Source organism: Hakea prostrata, chromosome 9, assembly GCF_041222555.1.
Source record: "Hakea prostrata isolate BN-2017 chromosome 9, UWA_Hpros_2, whole genome shotgun sequence".
Classification (NCBI taxonomy): domain Eukaryota; kingdom Viridiplantae; phylum Streptophyta; class Magnoliopsida; order Proteales; family Proteaceae; genus Hakea; species Hakea prostrata.
The window spans coordinates 58,867,649-58,877,340 of record NC_142608.1 but is presented as its reverse complement, the minus strand read 5'-3'; positions in this window follow the sequence as shown (position 1 = coordinate 58,877,340).

Sequence of the window (9,692 nt, the reverse complement as noted above, 5' to 3'; positions counted from 1 at the left end):
TCAGGTATTTGTTTAACAGTTTAAAAAACTGTAAGAACACAAGAGTCCCCCGGAGCTCCACTGTAGTGAAACACTGGGTTATTATTGATAATGACAACCAAAAATATGAAGTTTAATTGAGATAAAACTGGGTCAACCAAGACTGGGAAAATGAAAAGAGCAAGAAAAGTATTAAACTGATTATAACATGAGAATGAGAATAAACTGATGTCAAAATAAATCCCTGAAAAAGTAATGATAAAATGGATGCAGGAACAGTCAAAAGCTTATGTTAAAAGAGCAAATTACATATAGACCCCTATGTTTATAATCAAATTATATCTACTATCCCTAAAAAAATCAATTATAGATGTCTTCCTACTATCAAGAATTGAAAACTATAAATGGACAGTTGTGCAAAAGCAATAAGCGGGTATCTTTAATTGATTTTTTTTCAGGGGTAGTAGATGTAATTGATTTTTTCTAAATGGATTGGCAATGCTAAAACACAACCCGGCAGGAACAAAGAGATCCCCATATGGGATTGAGAGGGAGAGGGACAATAAGAAGTCACAGTTAATTGGAAAACAAAAAACAATTAAATAGAGTAAAGCACCTTCAATTCAAGGTGGAAAAAGCAGTAATATGATTGAAAAATAAATTATACATTTTATTGAAGGGCAAAGTATTTTGTCTTCGAAAACATTGAAAAAAAGGAGTTAGATGATTGGTGATAGATTCAACAATTGGAGAGGTATAAGACAATTTGTTTTTTTTTTTTTTTTTTTTTTTTGTGAGAGAATCGGATAAAGAAGTTTTAGTAAATAAGACCCAAGTATAGAGGGGTGATAAAAACTTTCTCATAATTAATTAATCGAAACCTACATCTTCGTATTGAACATAATGTGAAACCTTTTGATTTTGAACAAGAAGAACCTAAAGCAGTACAAATACTAAAAACATAATTAACTCAAGTAGAAGAAAAAAAATGACATCCATCATCAACTAGAACCAACTCAAATTTTCAAGGAAATGGTGATCTGCCACTATTCACCTTCCTTATTGGTGATTGCCAATTCCAAGATAAATATCCTTAATCCGATGGAGCTCTTTGATCACGTTATGCAAATCCATTCGATCCCATGGTGATTCAGCTGAGCAGACAACTCTAATTTTAATAATTAAATTATGATATTCTTGAACCGTATCGCTTATGCATCTACAAACTTTAGCGACGTCAGTCATAGTTGATTCTACCTCTTCACTTTCTTCCATAGGTAGAAAGCAGCTGGTTGATGACAACCATCGCTTCATCATGTATAGCCATCCTAGCCCAACAATGAAGATTAATTGAAGTTATCTTTAAACACATCATGAGAAGGCTGCTTCCCGGTCAAAATCTCTAACAAGAGATTCACTGAAACTATAAAAATCACCATGTGTTGAACATGTCAACACCTGCACGGCTGCACCATACTCTTTACTTTATGCATCATAGGTTAGTGTTTTTATGCTTTATGAGAACTACCCAAAATTTATTGGTCTCAATAGGAAGAGTACATAACATTACATTACATGCATCTAAGGGAAAGTTAGGTATCTTCAAGTTCATTCTTGTAGCGCTCATACAAAGAAATGCATGCTCGTCTCACAGCTATAGTTGTGGATCTAAATCCATAATATCATCTGAAGCTAATGACATGATTTCCAAGTATTTTGATTTCATGACTTTTATGTGGCATGTGTTGCATAATCCATGGGGAGGAAAAACTACAAGCACTACACAAACTAAAAGCATATTTGTGGCATTCGAGGCATCATTTGTTTGCAATAAGAAGATTGTTGTGATCATAACATTGTTGGAGATAAAGAGACTAGAATGATTTTCTAAGCATATCTACCTTTATAGCATCTTTGTATTATTTTCAACTATTTGAGATATTAAATCTAAATTCTAATTGAGCAAGGGTTATGCAAGAAACTTCCAATATCACTAATATTAGGATCACACCTACCAGAAGTTTGACATACATAAGGGTGCAATGATAACTTAACCATATCCTTCCAAACTTGAATACTAGCTAGTCGTACTCAAATAATTAATGTATGCTTACTGGTGTTCGTTTGGTTATTGGGGATTTCTTTTTCAGTGGAAGGGTTTTATATAGGTTATTTGGTTCTCTAAAGAACTTTGGTTTTCAGTATTCATGGCTCTGAAAAATATGAGAACTTTGTACATAAAATGTATATGTTTGTATGAAACATGCAAAATTCGTTATTATACAAGACCAGTTTTGCTGAACTATAATGTTTTGAACTCCATATAGGGTTTAAATGCATAGGCACAAAATTAAGACTACCGTAATTCAATCATTGAGATCCAAAAATTAACTTGTCTTGGGCTCCTATTCTCTTCATGGTCATCTTCCTCTTAGTGAAAACAAATATTGCTTAAATGTGAATTTAATCTTTAAGTGAATCTACTAAACTCTTACGTGTGAATTTTTTTAGAAATATTTTTGTAAGTGTGTGTGAATTTTACTTATTTTTATTTTGTTACTCTAGCTGCTGCTCACATAGATATATTCTTTAACAATCTCCACCACATCCTAATTATAGTTGGAAAGGGAGCTCTGACCAAACTACTGCAAGATTACTATGGTCCCATTTTCTTTAATTATTTTTTGATATAAATGAATGAGGTCTGTCCTTGCAACTATAGCGCAGTAGATGGGTTAATATGGAGCTTATCCAAACAAAATATAGCCTCTTCTACCCCCAAAAAAATAAATATAGCCTCTACCTGTGAGACTTTCTATACTGAACTTAATTTGCAAACTAAGTGCAATTAACAAGAAGATAATGTTTTAGTTTTTCCCGTAGAGAGCCATGTTTCAACTTAAGAGAACAAACAACTTTAACACCAGATAGGTTTAAAGTTTATTAACTTCTATGGTTAACTTATAATATGAAAACACCCTAATCTGAAGTTGAACAGGGCTGCTAGATCTGGAATCCAATGGAGTATAGAGATCATTGCTAGGGTTTGAGAAGTGATGACTGAAGACTGAACATCAAAGTTTCCAGCTGGATAATAGCACGACTCTGGGACTCTGCTCTGCAATACTATATTTATATTGAAATGTTACTTGGCTTCCAAAGAATCCAAACGAAAATCTTCTTGAAAGCCTGCCTTCAGATTTCCATGTCGGTCCTTGATTGCTTGTTAATTTGCATTTCAAAATCCCTCCCAAATAAAGAATTTCTACCACTTTTTTCTCTTTTGATTCTAGAAACCTACCAGTTCATCACAACACCACAAACCCTAGTGCAGGTTCAAGCCTCCAACGAGCTGGCTACCTTGTCCTACAATAGCGAAGCCACATCTTTCCACATTTGAATATAATCATCTGCCCTGGAGCTCCAACTCAGCTTGGTTGTCATCTCCATTTCATATTCATCCATCTATTTAAAGCCTTTCCCAGAATGCTTCTCCACACACTCCATCGCATTAAGCCATTTCTGGGGGTTCCTCTCTCTCTCTCTGCACAAGGGTTTCTATTTTTGATACCTGGGTTGTTTCTATATTTTGATCCATGTGTTTTTTGGTGGTGATTACTGTCTGAGTTCTTGGTTCTCTTGTTTTGTTAACTGTTGAAACTAACATTGTCTTTGTCTCCAACATTAACTCTATCTGTATGAGTTTATGGTTGTTTTTTCTTTTTGTTTCTATTCATCTCCTACCAACCCCAAAAACTCTTCTTTTTACTGTTTCCGGCGTGGTGAGTGAGGATTGGTTTCTAAGGTGGTGCTCTCCTTCATGGATTATTAATTTATTTGTGCTATCTTATCTAGTTTCTTTAATATTTACTAGTCTATTGGGAGTTCTGCCCTAGTTGCAGATGCTGTAGCAGAACATGTTTGTTGGTGATTACTAGGTCATTGAGATTTATATATTAGGGTTTATTGTTGTCTTCTTCCTTCTTTGGTTTTGAAAATCCAACTAAGGAATTCATTTTTGAAATTTTTGTACGACTTGTTACTTGTTCGTAAACATGAAATACTTGAGTTTTGTGATTAGGGTTTTACAGAAAAGCTTAGAAGAGAGCTCTCTTCAGTCCAACCAAGATGGTTTTAGGGCTGATCTCTGCTGCTGACTCGTTGGGTTCAAGAACTCGTCAATACTTTTGAAAGTGATGTGTTTCTGATCGAACGATGCAGGAGCTGTGTTCAGCTTTGGCTGTCACGTCTTGGACTGAAGGGAGCTCCCTTCCCATTTTTTACTTTGCAATCTTCTGAATCATTTTTTTTTTTTGGCCCTTGACACGTCTACTTGATCAATAATGGAGATGTTCCGGGTTTACGTTACTGTGTAGATCTTTTGTTTGTAGCTGATCCAGATCTTCAACTTGGTCGTACTTCATGCATAGTGTTGGTTTTCCACTTCGGGCATAGTTAACATCTTGAAAAACATCGCTTGTGGAGCTTGGCTTCAGGAATTACTCAATTTGGGCAGCTAATTTCAGCCAAAGTTATAGAATATAGAAGTTCTACACTTATTTCAGCTAAGGCGTATGTCATACGATGATTGACAAATATGGAAGAATGAAGTCTCAACTTGGTTGTGTCACCAAGCAACCTTGACCTTCCCTCAAAAGAACAATCACTAAATTCTGTTTTCCTCTCTTGGGGATTAGAGGGTGATCTCTCTCTCTCTCTCTCTTTCAGCCTTGAGTTGCAACTCTTCACAGAAGCTGGTAACTGTGTTAAACTTTTATTTTTGTAGTTTTTCATGTGTAATTACTTACCAGTTGAAATTTTAAATTCTCTCATCCTTGAGTTGCAACTCTTAACAGAAGTTGGTAACTGTGTTAAGCTTTTATTTTTGTGGGTTTTCTTGTGTAATTACTTTTAGTAGCAAATTACTTAGCCTTGAGCCGCAACTCTTGACAAGAGCTGGTAACTTTTGTTATATTTTTATTTGTGTGGGGTTTCTTGTGTAACTACTAATCACTTAATCAGTACCAAATTTAAAATATACCTGGAAATAGCGAAGGATCGCTGACACTATGAATGAAGATATTCATTCTCTCTTGAGACCTGGAAGTCAGGACATTTCTCCCCTTATTATTCCTCCAACTGTTTAGGACCATTATATTTAAAGATTACCATGAACTTCAATTTGTTTGGAGTAAATGGATTTGAAAATATAACAAACAGTGCAAAATTTCGATAATTTCTTTAGTTTTTTTTTTCTTGTTTTTCTCTTTCTTCATGTTGAAATATCAATATTTCCTCTAAAAAAACTTAGAAACAATTTTAAAGATATTGATGAAGGATATACATGTCATTCTTATTTTCTATCTAACTGTTATAATTATAATCCAATTTTTAAAGAGGAAACAATTAACTCCCAATTACAAACTGACTCGTGATCCCTAAATTTCTCCCTATTCATTCTCTCATTTTCTCTTCTCTCCCCTCTTTCCTGACACAAGATTAAAGGGAAACTTGAATTTGAAAAAGCTAAAATTTCTCATAAACCTTCTATAGAAGATCACAATCAGATATTCTTATTTCTCTCTCCCTCTTTTTTAGTTTATTTTTTTCGTTACTCTCTTGATTTTTTTTTCTTTGACTCTTTCTCTTTTTTTTTTAAGTAAGAGTGTGAAAGTTTCTTGTTATTTTTTTTATTAATTATTTATTTTTATTTGTAGTTGATGTGAAAGAGCATATATTTTTAATGCACTAAATCAAATTCAAATTTTAAATACACAACCCAACAACATAGCAGATTGGTTTTGCAAAATTGTTATAATCGAAAACAAAGATGTAATTGATATTATAATGTAAGGTTGACTAAATCTATAAAGTTATATTAGAAATCAAATAATAAGATAATATTTGTATCTTTTTCTAATACAATTATTATTTATAAAAATACAATAAAAATAATAATAAAAAAACTTGACCGAAATCCTTGCAAATGTCATTGAAATTAATCGGAAACAAAGATTTAATTGAAATTATGTAAGTTTTTTATAATTGGAAACAAATAAGTAATTAAAATTATGTAGAGTTGATTGAAATTATAATTGAAAACAAAGGTGTAATTGAAATTATAAAGTAACGTTGACTAAATCTGTAAAATCTATAGTTAGAAATCAAATAATAAGGTAATGTTTGTACTCCCTTTTAATATAATAATTATTTATAAAAATGAAAACTTGACCAAAACCCCTACAAATGTGGCTGAAATTTCAATAAAATATCGAGGTTTCAGTGGTGTCAACAGCCACTAACGCCCCTTGTGTTAGCGACATTTCATACCTTGACGTCCCCCTCCCCATGTTGAATCCTGGGTCTACACCTACATGCAAGACATGCAGGCCTCGTTCAATGAAAGTAGAGGGTGCATTATGTAGGATTATAATGGCGATTTTGTAGCAACTCAAAGCAAATGTGGACATGATGCTGTGACATCTTTAGTTGAACTTGAAGCCATTAGATATGAAATTATTCTTGGTTCTTCTCTTAGAGTGGCTGACTTGCATATCGATTCGATTGTCTACTTGTTTTTAGTGCTCTCCAAGGTCTCTAATCATTTTTAGATTGGATGTGCCTTATTCTTCTTTTAGTTATATTCTTAGGGTTGGCAATGGTTTTGCTGATTTTCTTGCTAGGGGTGCGTGCACAGATTATCTTTAAATAAGATCTTGGTAGGACATTCCACATTTATTTATTGTGGATTTGTTTTGTTTGAATGGTTTTTTTGACTTAAACTCTTTTATCTAATATATTGTTGTTTTATGTTTTGGTTAAAAAGGAAAAAACAAAAAAAAAAAAAAAATCTTTCTTCTATTAATGGTTCTAAATTTTTGGACAAAACAAGTCCATAGCTGCCATAAGTCCTAGCTACATCTCTATATTCCTTCGTGATTATTTGAGCTTTTAGGGTAGTTTGGGGCAACTCAATTCCTTAATTTTGCAAGGAATTTTATAGTATATCTTTAATCTTATATACAATACAAGGAGTCCTTACCAGTAAATGAGAGATTTCCAGATACCGGGTTGTATCAACGTATAGATCAATGTTTGACTTGTACTCTTATATACAGGCCAAGGATTCTCATCAAGTAGAGGTATTTCCTCCTCTTACACTTCTTCACCACAAAACAAGAGGGTGAGACCCTTTTTTAAGTGTTAACAAAATAAACTAGAGATGAGACCCTATATGGGATGTACCCCTATTATGTGATGGAGAAGTGTGAGGGGAACATATTCACAACATTTATCTGTAATTTTTGGACTAATAGGAGTGCATAGATCCTCTTTGGCCAACCAACTGCCCAACCTCTGATCTCACCCCTCCCTCACATCTAGGCTTGTTCGTGTACCACGGGTAGGCTTATGGTGGGGGCATGGGGGCTAGCCTGCCTGGGTGGAGAGGATTTGGATTGATTATAGTTAAGAGGTGTGTATGTAAAAAACTCAAAAAAAAATGTGAAAAAAGAAAGTGGTTTAGGGTTTGAGGTCGGGGGATTGGTGATGGGCTTACCAAGGGCCCAACTCAGAAAAGGCTCAATAAATTCTTACACTAAACAATTGAAAAAACAAACGAACACTGAACATGAACAGTACATTTGTTGAGTTGAGGATCGAGTTTTTCCTCTGCTGTTTTCGATTAATAGAATTGATTTACACACCCTAATCAACTTGTAAACAATAATAAAATAATATAACATTTAAGAAAAGTGAATCTCTGATGTGATCCACTTGATCATCTCCATCAAATGTAATGTAGCCGTGAACGTAGACATGGAAACACTTAGCGTAAGAAGAGCTACCAACCCCAAAGCCAAACCTGGCCTGGTTTTCATGAGTTGGGTCTGTAGCAAACCCATTGCTTCACATACATCAGAATCATAATGCTTATAGTAACTCTTCTCCCACTCCATCCAATCCTCAGGCGCTTGTTTAATGCTCCCCACCATTTTCATCTCTTGAATGCGTTTCCTTAGAACTATCATGTTCTCATCCACTACCTTTCCTCTGCTGCACTCACCACTAGAACTTGATTCATCTCCTCTCGCAGCAGCAGCTATCATCGCTGGATTCTGGTGCCGGGATTTGCTTGAAGAAGGTTGTGGAGGATTTGGAAGAAACAGAGAGGAGCCATTAATGGAGGATAATAAGCTATGAACCATGTCTTTCTTTCTAGAGTTTTGAAAGGAAGAAGAATGAACAATTTTGTTTGGGTCCAAGGCAAACAACGTGGGTATTTAAGGGTGATTTGGAGACATGGATAAACCGTGTGAGACTTGGCAAACTTTGTTATGCAAATTCTGAATAGTTCATACCTATCTGAGAAAATTTTAGATTTTATGTTAGTTTTAGTTTCCTTAGTCATTACTCTTTCATGCGGTTCCACCAGAAAAAAGGGAGAAAAAATCTTTAATGCGGTCGTACGGGTCCAAGAACCAGATTCCGTTTTGGTGACGATGACAATTTCAAATTAGATTTGACCATTGGCCTTTATGTACGTCGGTAATTAGATTTTAAATTATAAATCGAAAGGTCAGGAAGTGAGATAGTTAAGAAGATTCCAATCTGACATCTCGTGGAGTTATAGAGACGTAAGTATATGACTTTTTCTTTTTCCTTTTTGGGTATATAACACAGCCAGGCAGCAACTGCGGAAACTTGGAAAAGGCTTGAATGAAAGTGACTGAAAGTAGCACGTTTTTATATCATTTTCGAGATACAGTTGCACGCGTTTTATCCGCGCGCGGGAAATTTAAGATTAACGATGACTTTTTCTTTTCTTTTCTTTTTTAATTTTTTTTTTGTTTTATTTTTGGTAGCAATTTTCATTCTCTATTATAAATTTTTTCATTATTTTAAGTTGTTTGACATCTATTATTGGTTTTATTTTTATTTAAAATAATAGAAAATCTTCCAAAATCCATAATAAACTTTTTGTCTCTTATGAATTATGGTGAGAATTTCATTCTCTCCATTTATTCACATGTTTACTTAAAATTTTTTACTAAAAAAAGGTTTACTTAATTTTATGGTTAAGATAAGGATAAAATAGTCAATACATATTTTTTTATAAAATTCATATTTTTTTCCCCTCTTTTATCACTTGCGCACTATTATTTACTAATAATTTTTTATTTTGACACCAAACTTCTTTTTCATTCCATAATTTATTTTTGACAAAATTCACCAAATCATTTTTCATTCTTGACCAATAATGAATTATTGTACTTATTTATTTTAAATATGCATAATAGAGAATGAGAATTGATACCAAAAAGAGCCTATAGTCATGCAAAGGGAAAGGTATGGTAAGAATGGAGGAATGCAGAAATGAGTTTTTTGGATTTTATGACTCTATAAGAAGCACGTCAATGATCACAAGTGAGCGGTCATTCTAGTTGTCAGCTCTCAGTAAGTGTCATGTGTCCCTTTTCTATTTCCGACCTTTGGATTATGATATTTTTAAACTAGTCCAACCACTTTAGTCATTAATCAAAACAATTATGATTAACCTTATGCAAGAATCGTCATCATTTTGCTCTCACAAATGCTCTCTAACTTCCTCTAGATCACGGCCATCTAAGGTTAAAATCATGACAAAGTCAGGGTTTTAAAGTTTTAAAATTTTAAATAGGGGGGTCGAGAATAAGAATCCTTAAATTGCCTGT